The 12,678-nt window shown below is 45.6% G+C and overlaps 2 protein-coding genes across 7 annotated transcripts in view; one reads left to right on the top strand and one right to left on the bottom strand.

Moving 5' to 3' along the window:
* DARS2 (aspartyl-tRNA synthetase 2, mitochondrial) overlaps positions 1 to 12,678 on the bottom strand; it is a 1,012,941-nt gene that overhangs the window by 856,296 nt on the left and 143,967 nt on the right. The window lies entirely within an intron of this gene.
* The window catches only part of RC3H1 (ring finger and CCCH-type domains 1), a 70,218-nt gene continuing 57,614 nt past the window's right edge, over positions 75 to 12,678 (top strand). For all 6 annotated transcript variants that reach the window (XM_083507063.1, XM_083507062.1, XM_083507061.1 and 3 more), the window contains exon 1: positions 75 to 320. The gene's annotated coding sequence lies outside the window, so the exon portion shown is untranslated. The remainder of the gene's footprint in view (positions 321 to 12,678) is intronic.

The following is a 12,678-nucleotide window of genomic DNA, read 5'->3' as shown; positions in this document are numbered from 1 at the left end:
ATGGAGGGCGAGGCAGCGGCGCCTGGCGGGCCCGCTCCGCCCCTCTTGGGCCGCCGAGCAGGAAGGGGCGGGCGGCTGCCGGGCGAGCGAGGCATTAGCGGCGGCGGCGGCGGCCCTGGAGGCGAGGCAGGGCTTTGCTGCTGAGGCGCCCAAGATGGCCCCTGCTGCAGAGGCGGCCGTGGCAGCAGCAGAGGGCCGGAGGGCGGAAGGGAAGGCCGCGGCCGGCCGGCTCCTGCTGCTGGTGGACAAGGAGGAGGAGGGCGCGACGGCCCCGTCCGTGGCCCGCAGCTGAGAGGAGCTGCCGCCGCCGCCGCCGTGAGGTAAGCGGAGTCTCCCCGGTGGGCGGGCGGGTGGCGGGGAACAATAGGGCGGAGGCTGCGGCCTGCTCCTCTCTTTCCTTCGGGCGGGCGGGCGGCGCCTCTACCTGGCCGGCCGGCGGGCCCGGCATTGCGGCCGGTGTCTCCGCGCGAGGCGCCCCAGCGGCCTCTTCCACCATTTCCCCTCCACTTCGCCGAAGCCTCGCTAGGCCTCAGGCTTCTACCGGGCTCGCTTTCTGCCATCCCCGCCCCCGCGGCTTCGGAAGAGGCCGGGAAATATTCTGGGGGCCGGGGGTTACACGCGGTCTCAACTCATTCCGGGGGTCTGGGGGGGGGGTACACGGTATAGTATTCTTGGCGAGGGAATGGTGCGCGGGTGGGTGGGTGGAAGCCCTTGCCAGGTGTGATCCTCACTGACCCTCCGTGGGAATAATCTCTGACAGCTCAGCCTTAGGCATGTCTACTCAGAAGCGCTCCCATTAAGTTCAGTGGGACTTACTCCCGAGTAAGCGTGTGGGGGTCGCACTCTAAAGTAAACACACATAGATCGGATCACATTGCCATACTTCTAGGGGAGAGCGCTGTCCCACCTGCTAAAAGATCACACAGGCTTTCATTCTGTGCTTCTGTTCCCTAAATGTAGCTTCTGCGTTCAGTCTCTGAAGCTTATTGGGTTCTGACATTGACCTCCCCATGATCTTTTGAACATTATCCCTGGCAGTGGTCACTGTACTCCAGGGAGGAAAGAAAGAAGCGTTAAAAACACAGAACAAAGTGTAATTCTAAAAATTCTTGAGGCGTACAAGTACCCCTACCTTCTGTATATTTATCATGTATGTAACTTTCAGTGTCATGGTTTCAGAGGATTGGACAAAAATCTGCTTCCCAGGAAATGAAGGATCTGGTTTGGCTACCTGAAGCAAGCAAGCAAACCTTTGTGTTCAGGGAGAGAGTTGATATTGAGCAGGAAGTGACATCTGCAAACAGTTCACCAAGAAGCCATGTAAAATTTCATTGCACAAAATGAAGGCTGTTTACTTTATTCCTCACCCATCTCTTCATAAACACAACTGTCACACTGTATTATTTTGGTAGAATAAATTGTGATTTAGTTATTTATTTTGACTTTTATCAGATAATGTTTTGGTTATGAGAGAACACTGTGAATTGTGTTCATGAAAAATTAATTTGTATTTACTTACCTGTTCGCCACATGTGATGAAGATCACATAGAATTCATTATTTAAGGAATTTTTTTACTCCATTCTTTAGCTGAAAAGCCTTCTAGAATGGCTTACAAAGATCAGGATCAATATAGTCCCTGTACCCAGGATTATATTCTAAAATGATATGTAAAAATGCATTCAAGTAAACAGAATGACAGGGCCTGAGGGACAGGTCAATCTGCCTTTTCTCTGCTAGCTCAGCTTCCATCATTACTTGGTATTGAACCCCCATCATATTTAGCAAATATGAAAACATTATGTCCTGGTGGAATAAGGACAGATAAGTTGCTCTTTACTTCCTCCACCTGCTCAGGTTCTGTGCTGGCTGTAGGGAGTGAAATCCCTTCCACGCTTGACCAGCCCAGAAACCAAACAAGCTGGCAGAGGAGGATGCTGTGATCAGTCCTCCTCTGCCAGACTTCTGCATTTTCCTGCAGGATCTGCAGAAAGCAAAGCTCCTCCCTGCAGGTATAGAAAGTATAGAAAGGGGGTGCTGGTGGCAAAAGGACAAGGCGATCATTGGCTTTGCTACCAGCCCACCACATTTCTATGCTAAAGGCACAACACACAAAGCCCACATATAGCATATAAATCAATTGGGCTAATAGAAGAGGCAGATAAGTGCTCCATTCCTCTTCTGGTGCCTACTGCATTTCTGGTCCACGGGGTTTTTTTTTTGTTCTTTTTACTAGCAGATAATGTCCCTTGTAGGGATGTGGGTGGCACTGTGGTCTAAACCACTGAGCCTTGGGCTTGCCGATCGGAAGGTCGGCGGTTTGGGTGAGCTCCCGTTGTTCGGTACCAGCTCCTGCCAACATAGTGGTTCGAAAGCATGTCAAAGCGCAAGTAGATAAATAGGTACCGTTCTGGCGGGAAGGTAAACAGCCTTTCTGTGCACCGCTCTGGTTTTGCCAGGAGCTGCTTAGTCATGCTGGCCACATGACCCGGAAAAACTGTGGACAAACGTCGGCTCCCTCGGCCAGTAAAGCAAGATGAGCGCCGCAACCCCAGAGTCGTTCATGATTGGACTTAACTGTCAGGGGTCCTTTACCTTTTTTTAATGTCAACCCTTAAGACTGTGTGTGTCTTGTACCCAAAGGAAGCTTTTGATTGGATGTGATGAAATCCTTTCTAGTAGGAGATACTGTACTAGAAGTGTTGGTCACCATACAGAATACTCTCTGGGTCTTTTGTTAGTGCTGGTGTTGCCTTAAGTAGGTTCTTTCATTCTGCTGTATGGCAGAGCTTAGGTAAAGGTAATATTTATATAAATTGTGATTACATGCAAAACAGTATGATTGCTGCAGCTCTACTCATTTCTGTTCATTGATCATGCCAGAAATAACATTCACTACTGTCATATTTGGCAATAATTTTGTCCTGGCTCATGGACAAATTACTGTGATGCTTGCAACATGCTCTTATACATGTTTACTCAGAATCAAGTCCCACTGAATTCAGTAGGACCTGCTGTCAATTGAGTGTGCATAAATTGCAGTATTAGCAGGGGATGGGCAAGAGGTAGATTGGAAATTTGGTAGATTGGAACAGTTTTCTGACTTCCGTTTGTTGGAACAAAGACAGTTCCCCTGAATTTAGCTGTTAAGAGACCCCGATGTGTGATAACTAGATATATAGTTAGATTATACAGGTAAAGGTACCCCTGCCCGTACGGGCCAGTCTTGACAGACTCTAGGGTTGTGCGCTCATCTCACTCTAGAGGCTGGGAGCCAGCGCTGTCCGCAGACACTTCCGGGTCACGTGGCCAGTGTGACGAAGCTGCTCTGGCGAACCGGCACCAGAGCAGCACACGGAACGCCGTTTACCTTCCCGCTATAAAGCGGTACCTATTTATCTACTTGCACTTAAGGGTGCTTTCGAACTGCTGGGTGGGCAGGAGCTGGGACCGAAGACGGGAGCTCACCCCGCCGCGGGGATTCGAACCGCCGACCATGCGATCGGCAAGTCCTAGGCGCTGAGGTTTTACCCACAGCGCCACCTGCGTCCCTCTAGTTAGATTATACCAATAGGTACCGTATTTTTCGCTCTATAACACGCACCTGACCATAACACGCACATCGTTTTTAGAGGAGGAAAACAAGGGAAAAAATATTCTGAATGAAACAGTGGACGTATCATTTTTGTGATTCATGCTGTGGCCACAGACATGTGATCTGATGGTGAATTTGGGGTGACCCAATGCAAAAATCCTGAGAATCCCTGTGGATCCATGCTTTGTAACCACGTTTTTGCACCATTGCAGCCCCAGGCAACAGTGGGTGCGTGATTTTTTTGGGGGGGGGGACAGGCTGTAGCCATGGACATGCTATGTGCTCTGATGGTGAATTTTGGCTGACCCAATGCAAAGATCCTGAGGATCCCTGTGGATCCATGCTTTGTAACCACGTTTTTGCACCATTGCAGCCCCAGGCAACAATGGGTGTGTGATATTTTTTTGGGGGGACAGGCTGTAGCCATGGACATGCTGTGTGCTCTGATGGTGAATTTGGGGTGACCCAATGCAAAGATCCTGAGGATCCATGTGGATCCATGCTTTGTAACCACATTTTAAGTGGGGAGGGAAGGAAAAACACAGAAGGCTAAGAATGCAGGAGAGGGCTATAACGTGAGGAAAGGAAGGCAAAAGTTTTCCCCCACCCACCCACACAAGCCAGCCACTGTTTAAGGATTTCATCCTTTTAAATGGAAGAAAGCATATTTGAATGCTGTGTGTCTCCAAAAACAAAAAGCAGGAAGTCAAATCAGAATTTTAAGCCGAACCTGTAATCTCTCTTCCCTTCACAAACATTGTTCCCTCCGGAGCAGGGACAGGATAGAGCGACGCTCTGCTTTCCTCTCTACTTGCCTGGAGGGGAGGGGCTTTCCCTGCTCTTTGTTCCGTTTGAGCAAACACAGCAACGAAACAGAGCAGGGTGGGCAGTAAGACCCTGAGGCAGAATGCAGGAAAGCAACAGCTTTCTCTCTCACGGAGCTCCCTTCTCCCTGAAGCGCGGTTTGATTTTTGCCTTATTTTTCGGCTCCAGGGACCACACATTCGCTGCATAACACGCACAGACATTTCCCCTTCCTTTTTAGGAGAAAAAATCTGCGTGTTATAGAGCGAAAAATACGGTAATTTACTCCTTTCCCAAGCCATCATCTTGCATATGTGCCTGGCTTTGGTTGGTGCACCTTTGGTTTCCAAAAAAAATTAAAACATAACCCACAAATCTAGTTGCCCATTCTTGCTATATTTTACAATGTTAAATTATCCAAATTTGTTGCCATGTCTTCATTATGAAGTAGTAATGTTCATTTACTAAACACGCTTACAATCTAAAAATGATATTTTGTTGTTTTGTATGATAATGGTCACGTCTCCTCTACATGGTGGTTTCTAAACTCATGGTATAAATGTCCTTTGCTTATCACAATGGTGATCATCTTCAGTTTTCAACTCCCCACTTTTTTCAAACTGGAGAAATTAAAATCTCATTAGGCTACAGTCCTAGTCTCCTGGATGCTGGTGACTGGTGTTGGGAGTTAATAATAATAATAATAATAATAATAATAATAATAATAATAATAATTTTTATTTAGAATGATGTGTGATTGTCTCTTTGCTGATGGAGAAGAATGCCACTGGTGGGTGATGTGATAAGACTGCCATATTTCACAGTAGCCAGTGAAATGAATTGTTTTGGGGCAGGGCACCAGAGGCTTTGAATTTACTGGATCCAAAGCCCCACAGATCCCTAAGGAGCCTCTGTCTGGAGCTACTACAGCAGAAAAGAAAGAAACCTTTCACCCCCATCTTTTGTCATGGCTGGCAGAAGCCAACAGGGCTTCTGAGTACCACTTTTGTGCTCAGGTCCTGGTTTTGGGGTTCCCACAGGTATCTTGTTGGCCACTGTGAGAACAGAATGCTGGACTAGATGGGCATTGGCCTGATACAGCAGAAGTACTGTTGGTAGATGGGGGTGTTGGGTTTACATCTGAATGAGGCTGCACTCTCCTGAAAGAGCAGGTGGGTAGCTTGGGGATGCTCCTTGAAGCAGTGCTCCTGTTTGATGTATGTGGGGCAGTGGAATTTGCTGCCAAGGAGTGTGGTGGAGTCTCCTTCTTTGGAGGTCTTTAAACAGAGGCTTGACAACCATATGTCAGGAGTGCTCTGATGGTGTTTCCTGCTTGGCAGGGGGTTGGACTCGATGGCCCTTGTGGTCTCTTCCAACTCTATGATTCTAGGATGCCTTTTTCCTGCTTCAGCTGGTACACCTACTACAACCCTTCCTGATAAAAGGTGGACCTTGCTGCAGTCATTTATTCTGTATTGACTTCTAGATTAGATCACTATAACAAGCTGTATGTTGAGTCTGCCATTAAAAAGCATTTGGAAACTTCTGTTAGAGCAGAATGTTGATGGGAGCTTTGATTCTATCACATTGGTTCTCTGTGATTTTTACTGATCTTGCCCTGAAAGCCCTTAATATATTGGGGTAGTTTAGGAACTTTCTCTTTGCATATGTTCATCCCCACCTTCTTAGATCTTTAAACCTCAGTAGGTACGTTGGTGTCAACTGGAGATAGGACATTTTCTCTTATGACTTGTATGCTATGGAGTACCTTGCTGCACCAGGTAGCTGTAGAGTGGTTAATCGTGTAATTTTGCTGGCTCAGTTTTGTGCTGCTGCAATTTTTAAAACGGTTTGTATACCATTTTTAATGTCTCCTGTATTTTTTTTAGAGACAGTTTGCTTTTATTCTGCATTCATTACAGTCTCCTCAGAAAAATAGGTGGGATAGAAAATGTAAAATGGGAATTATAAACCTACAAAACAGCAGGGGGGGGGAAACAGCCCATCCTCAACAGCTGCGTACATACCTCATATCCAGTTTTCTTAAAATTTTGTACATTTGTTGAAGGATCAAAACTAAGTTTAAATCTAAATTTTTAAATTTTTATTTCATCCCATTTTCATTTGAACTTTAAAAAAAAAATGAATATTTTTGCCTTGCCAAAATCCTTAAAAGCTGAGCCCAGAATTCAGACATTTCAAAACTAAAAATAGCAATCTCTTCACAACTTCATAGGCTTTAATATGATATGTCACATGATGGACTTACTTTAAATGTTAAAGTTAAGTTACAAAATTTAAAATTTAAAAATGATTAAAAATTAATATAATTTTTTTAAAAATATGAAAAATGTATTTATTATTTCATATTTCTAAAAGCTACTTGAAACTTTCATCTTGGGATATGAAAGCTACAGACAGCTTTCAGGGTCACATGGCCAGCATTACTAAACTGCCTCTGGTGCAAGGAACGCTGTGCCAAGTGCCAGATGCATGGAAATGCCGTTTGCCTTCCTGCCACAGTGGTAGCTATTTATCTACTTGCACTGGTATGCTTTCAAACTGGCAGGAGCTGGAACAGAGCAATGGGAGCTCACCTCATTGTGCAGATTTGAACTGCCGGCCTTCCGATCAGCAAGCCCAAGAGGCTCAGTGGTTTAGACCACAGTGCCACCCGTGTCGCTGGAGAACAGACTGGGAAAACTCTGCCTCTTGTACGTACTGCTCACACCTCAGTTAGATGGGGGAACTGAAGCTAGATAATGTTGTCATGGTGGTTCTTAAGTTGTTCAGGTCCTAACAGTTTCAAAGGCAAGAAACAGCACATTAAATTAAAACTGTGGTTAAATGGGTAACCAATAAAGATTGAACGACAAGAGCATTTGATACATTTTATGTTCTTTTAAGTAGCAAATTAAGTTTAGATTGCATTGTGTGTACAGTCATCCCCCCCCCCCCCACTTAATGTTCTGGGCCTCTGCGCATATAAGCGAAAATTGCATAAGTGGGGTGAGCCCTCTAAATGCCCAGTTTTTAATTAATATTAAAATTATTAATTAATTAAATAATTTTGTATCCTGCCCTATACCCACAGGTCCCAGGGCGGATCCTGCTCTCCAGCTCTCTCTCTCGCCCTCTTTCTACACACATCTCGTTGTTCAACTGGAGTTTAAGCTCTGGGGCTGGCTGAAGACTGGAGGACACTCAGAAAAGTGGCTGCTGCTGCGCTTCCTTGCACATCAGCTGTTAGGCGGGGAGGCTGAGCAGTCTAAACAAAGCCCTGCAGCACCTCCAGTCTCTTTGGGGCTTCCTCCGCCCTCGTTGACATCCTCTTTGGGCTCCAGAGAGGGTCTCTTCACAAGCCATGAGGACTAACTCTCTCCCGCCATTTCCTGATTTGAATTTATTTTTTTCTTTCCCAGCACTGTGCAGTCACACAGAAGTGGGAGCGATGCCTGCATTAATTTTTTTATTGGATTTTTTTATCTTGTCAGTATATCAGGTTGACTATTTTCTTTTAAATATTTATATTCCACTTCTCCAGGCAAAGCCTGTTCAAAGCAGTTTACAACAATAAGTAGTTAAAACTGTAAAAAAATACTCGAGGAAAAAAGATAAAAAGCATTCAGAAACTTCCGTACCATCTGATTAGCTCTCAGACTGGCATCCTTTATCAGTGCTGAATTGAAGTAGAGTTAAATGGGTCAATCTTGTGTATATCTACTCAGAATTGAGCCTCACTCATACATTTTCTATTACTGGGGAATGATCAGGAGCTCACCAAGTTAGTGGCTAAAGATCTCTAATTGGTTTTTTGTCGTCAAAATACACTGCAGACGTCTGATCTCCCTGGAGACTTAGAGATGTGACGATAGACTGCTCTGCCTCCTTTCTTTTAGCAAATGTTTTCTGCCACTGGGGAAGTGGTAATTCTGTACTGATTTGTTTTGGATGTTTGTATGTGATGCCAATAAAAGGTTTGATGATGATGAAATTGAGCCTCACTGAGGTAAAGGAAGCTTGCTCCCAAGTAACTGTATGGCACTGTAGCCTCAGGCACTTTCATGTGAATAAGTCCTATTCCTAGAATCATAGAATCTTAGAGTTGGAAGGGACTCAGGGCTCATCTAGTCCAACCCCCTGCCAAGCAGCTCAAGCATCCATGTCAGATGGCCATCCAGCCTCTGCTTAAAAACCTCCAAGGAAAGAAGAGTCCACAACCTCTTGTGGGAGTCTGTTCCACTGCCAAACATCTCTTATGGTCAGAATTTCCCCCCTGAATGTTTAGTTGGAATCTCCTTTGTTGTAACTTGAAGCCACAAGAAGTGGGACTTCTTAGTAGAAATGTTTAGGACTGTGCTCTTGAGCAGCCTTCTAATTTGCAATCACCTTTCCACCAGGAATTTGCATTTAGAGCCAAATTAACAAATGATATAAGTGTGTAGACCACCACTGAGCCTCTTGGACTTGCTGTTTGAAAGGTTGGCAGATTGGATCTGTGTAATGGAATGAGCTCCCATTGCCCTGTCTCAGCTCCTGCCAATGTAGCAGTTCGAAAGCACACCAGTGCAAGTAGATAAAGAGATACCACTTTGGCGGGAAGGTAAATGGCATTTCTGTGCGCTCTGGTTTCCTTCATGGTGTCCCGTTGCACCAGAAGCGGTTTAGTCATGCTGGCTGCATGACCTGGAAAGCTGTCTGTGGACAAACGCTAGCTCCCTTGGCCTGAAAGCGAGATGAGTGCCGCAACCCCATAGTTGCCTTTGACTGGACTTAACCGTCTAGGGGCCTTTTACCTTTACAAGTGTACAGGAGACAAAGTGCAGGCTGAATTCATCTTGAATTGGCCCTCATTTACTATAAAGGTAAAGGTAAAGGTTAGGTCCAGTCGTGGATGACTCTGGGGTTGCATGCTCATCTTGCTCTGTAGGCCAAGGGAGCCAGCGTTTGTCCACAGACAGCTTCTGGGTCATGTGGCCAACATGACTAAGCCACTTCTGGCAAACCAGAGCAGCGCATGGAAACGCTGTTTACCTTCCCGCCAGAGCGGTACCTATTTATCTACTTGCACTTGACATGCTTTCGAACTGCTAGGTTGGCAGGAGCAGGAGCAGGGACCGGGCAACAGGAGCTCACCTCGTCACAGGGATTCGAACCGCCAACCTTCTGATTGGCAAGCCCTAGGCTCTGTGGTTTAGACCACAGTGCCACCCGCGTCCCTTTCATTTATTATAACCACATTTTAATATACTACTTGGTTTTTCAAAGGTGGTAACTTCACAAATTTATTACCCCCCTTTTACTCTAACACTCCAGCATTAAAACACAATATTAAAAGCAATCTGCAGCCATAAAAATAAGATGTGTCCTAAAAATATATTTCAGGTGTCAAAAGCAAGAGTTAGGTGTGTCTTCAGCATTCTCCAAAAGCTGTATGAGGAAGGTGCCAGACACACTTATTGAGAAAATCTGTACAGTGGTGCCCCGCAAGACGAACGCCTCGCGAGATGAAAAACTCGCAAGACGAAAGGTTTTTTCGTTTTCGAGTTGCTTCGCAGGACGAATTTCCCTATGGGCTTGCTTCGCAAAACGAAGCTTGCCCCCGCACCCCGGACCTCTTTTGAAGCAAGGGGCGGCGGGGAGAAGATCGCTTCTCCCCGTTGCCAGTCCCGCAATCTCCGGGGACAGAGGGGAAGGCGCGTGCGCGCCTTCCCTGGACCCCTTTTGAACCAAGGGGCGGCAACGGGGAGAAGCGATTCTCCCCGCTTCCCCTTCCCTTGCTTTAAAACAGGTCCCCTCTGTCCCCGGACGGTCTCCATAGGAACGCATTGATTGATTTTCAATGCATTCCTATGGGAAACCGTGCTTCGCAAGACGAAAAACTCGCAAGAAGAAAAAACTTGCGGAACGAATTAATTTCGTCTTGCGAGGCACCACTGTACTGGGCTTCTAAACTGAGAATCTTTGTTGTATTAGCCTTGTTGATGTTTAAAAATGTGTAGAATAAAATATGTAGCATTTTTCAAGTATTTTAAAGAGGAAAGTGGTGAGCCACATATACATTAATCCTTCATCAGCCTTCGTCTTCTGAGGAGTAACTGGATCAATCTTCCCTATCATGCCCGGGATTAGAGGCATCCAGTAAAAGTGAAAGAGGTTATTCCTGCTTCTCTCTATTTTTAAAGACAAATGCAAACTTGTGAGCGGTGTCAATCTCACATCACAAGTTATTTGTATACATTAAAACTTTGGGTGGGAGATACAGTGTCTCTCTTGCACCTAGCATGATGTAAGAGACCCCTCCTTTTCTGCTGTGTGGAGAATTTGTGGGAATTATATATTACTTTGCTGTGGGCTTCTAGGAGCAAATGGTGGCCAGAAAGAAAATTTGTCATTACCGTTGGCAACTTCTTTTGTGGATTCCTGATCTTATACAATTGAGTTATCTCTTGCGTTTGTTCTGTATCAGGTACTAGTATTGCTTGTGAAATGAGGCAGACTGCTGAAAGAAAAGCCTGCAAAATGCTGTGATAAAAATGAAAATGTTGAACCTCCGATTGACTTCTAAGGGTGTAGAAGTACTGGCTTCAGAAAATTAAGATGACTGCACAATAGTCTGGATTTTATTTTTTAATTTCTTAAGAGAATCAGTTTTTAATATTTGACACAAGGAAAAAATCAAGCTGACACGCAGATGTTAAGTGATAAGCTACATTAGCATTTCTACCAGAGATTTACTTTTTTGCCAACTAGAAAAAGTTTCTTCTGTAAACCCACTGTGTTCTGCAGTCACTATTGGAATATGTAACCAAATCTGGACATTCAATAATCCACTGCAATGTGATTTGAACTGGTTTGGGGTTTTTTTAGTGGAACTATTAATTGAAAAATTTCCCCAGGCTAATTCAGATGCAATGCTAAATCATAGTGGGGAACTTCCAGGCCACAGATGTCAGGGCCTGGGCAGAAGAGGAAAGGTGGAGGCTGCCTCCCCATCCTGACCCTTCCAGGGAGGAGGAAGAGGAAGACGGTTTTGATTAACAACAGGGGATTGAGGGAGGTCGCAGCTCAGAGGCAGATGAAGGGGAAAGTTGAGAAATAATGGGAGAGGAGGAGGAGAAAGCAGCTGACGGACACAGTGTCTTTAGAAAGCATTCCAGACCCCCCTCTCCCAGAACCCGGCAAGCCTGAAAGTAGGAGAGCAAAGAGCTCAAAGGCAGAGGGGACGTAGCAGCACCCGTGGAGGAGACAGATGAGGAAGTGGGAGAGAGGGAGGTAGAGATTCACTCGGGACAACACCATTATCCAAAAGGCTGGGTTCTATAGCCTCGCTCTGTAAATACTGAATTAAAATAGGATGGTAAGAAACATTCCCTTGGCTTTGCACGTTCCTGGGCAACCAGCCAGGAGTTGTTGGCAGCAGCCTGAGGAAAGACCTCATTATTCCTATGAGGCCTCTGAAATTGACCCACCAGGCCATTTTGGGCAGATCATTCTGATCTTCCTCATGTTTGATGTGGTATGATACTTTACATTTCTCCCTGGTGTTTCCTGCTTGGCAGGGGGTTGGACTCGATGGCCCTTGTGGTCTCTTCCAACTCTATGATTCTATGATTCTATGATTACAGGTGATTGATTGATTCATTCCAGTCCCCTCCTGTTGCTGAAAGTGGCCTGTGTAGGGTTTGCCTCTTGATCAGCCCTTCTGACTGGAAGTGATTCCTCACCCCTCCTTTAGCATTACAAGAGCATGCCTAGGTTAGACTTGGGCTCATGTGCTCCCTCCTTCCTCCTGCAGTGTGATCATGAGGAAGAGTTTGGAAACTTTTCCTTCTGTTTTTGATTAACCGCAGCTTGTTGTGTTGCCCAAACCTGGGCTGGCAAACTGCTGGTTAACCTTAACTGCTTTATGGAACAATCCAACTTCACAACATAATTCCAAAATCAGGTTTGTTTAAGCAAACCATAGTTAAGTTTTAGTATTCAGCTGTAACTCTAGTACAGTGGTACCTCGGGTTACATACGCTTCAGGTCACAGACGCCACTAACCCAGAAATATTACCTCAAGTTAAGAACTTTGCTTCAGGATGAGAACAGAAATCAGCTCCGGCGGCAGGGCGGCAGCAGCAGGAGGCCCCATTAGCTAAAGTGGTGCTTCAGGTTAAGAATAGTTTCAGGTTAAGAATGGACCTCCAGAACGAATTAAGTTCTTAACCCGAGGTACCACTGTATTCAGTTTTAGCATTCAGAAGTAATTGTAACTGTGATTAATCTGAAATG

The sequence above is a fragment of the Podarcis liolepis genome (assembly GCF_965112155.1).
Source record: "Podarcis liolepis genome assembly, chromosome: 6".
Lineage (NCBI taxonomy): Eukaryota > Metazoa > Chordata > Lepidosauria > Squamata > Lacertidae > Podarcis > Podarcis liolepis.
The sequence above is the reverse complement of the archived record's forward strand: the minus strand, read 5'-3'. Positions and strand labels throughout refer to the sequence as shown.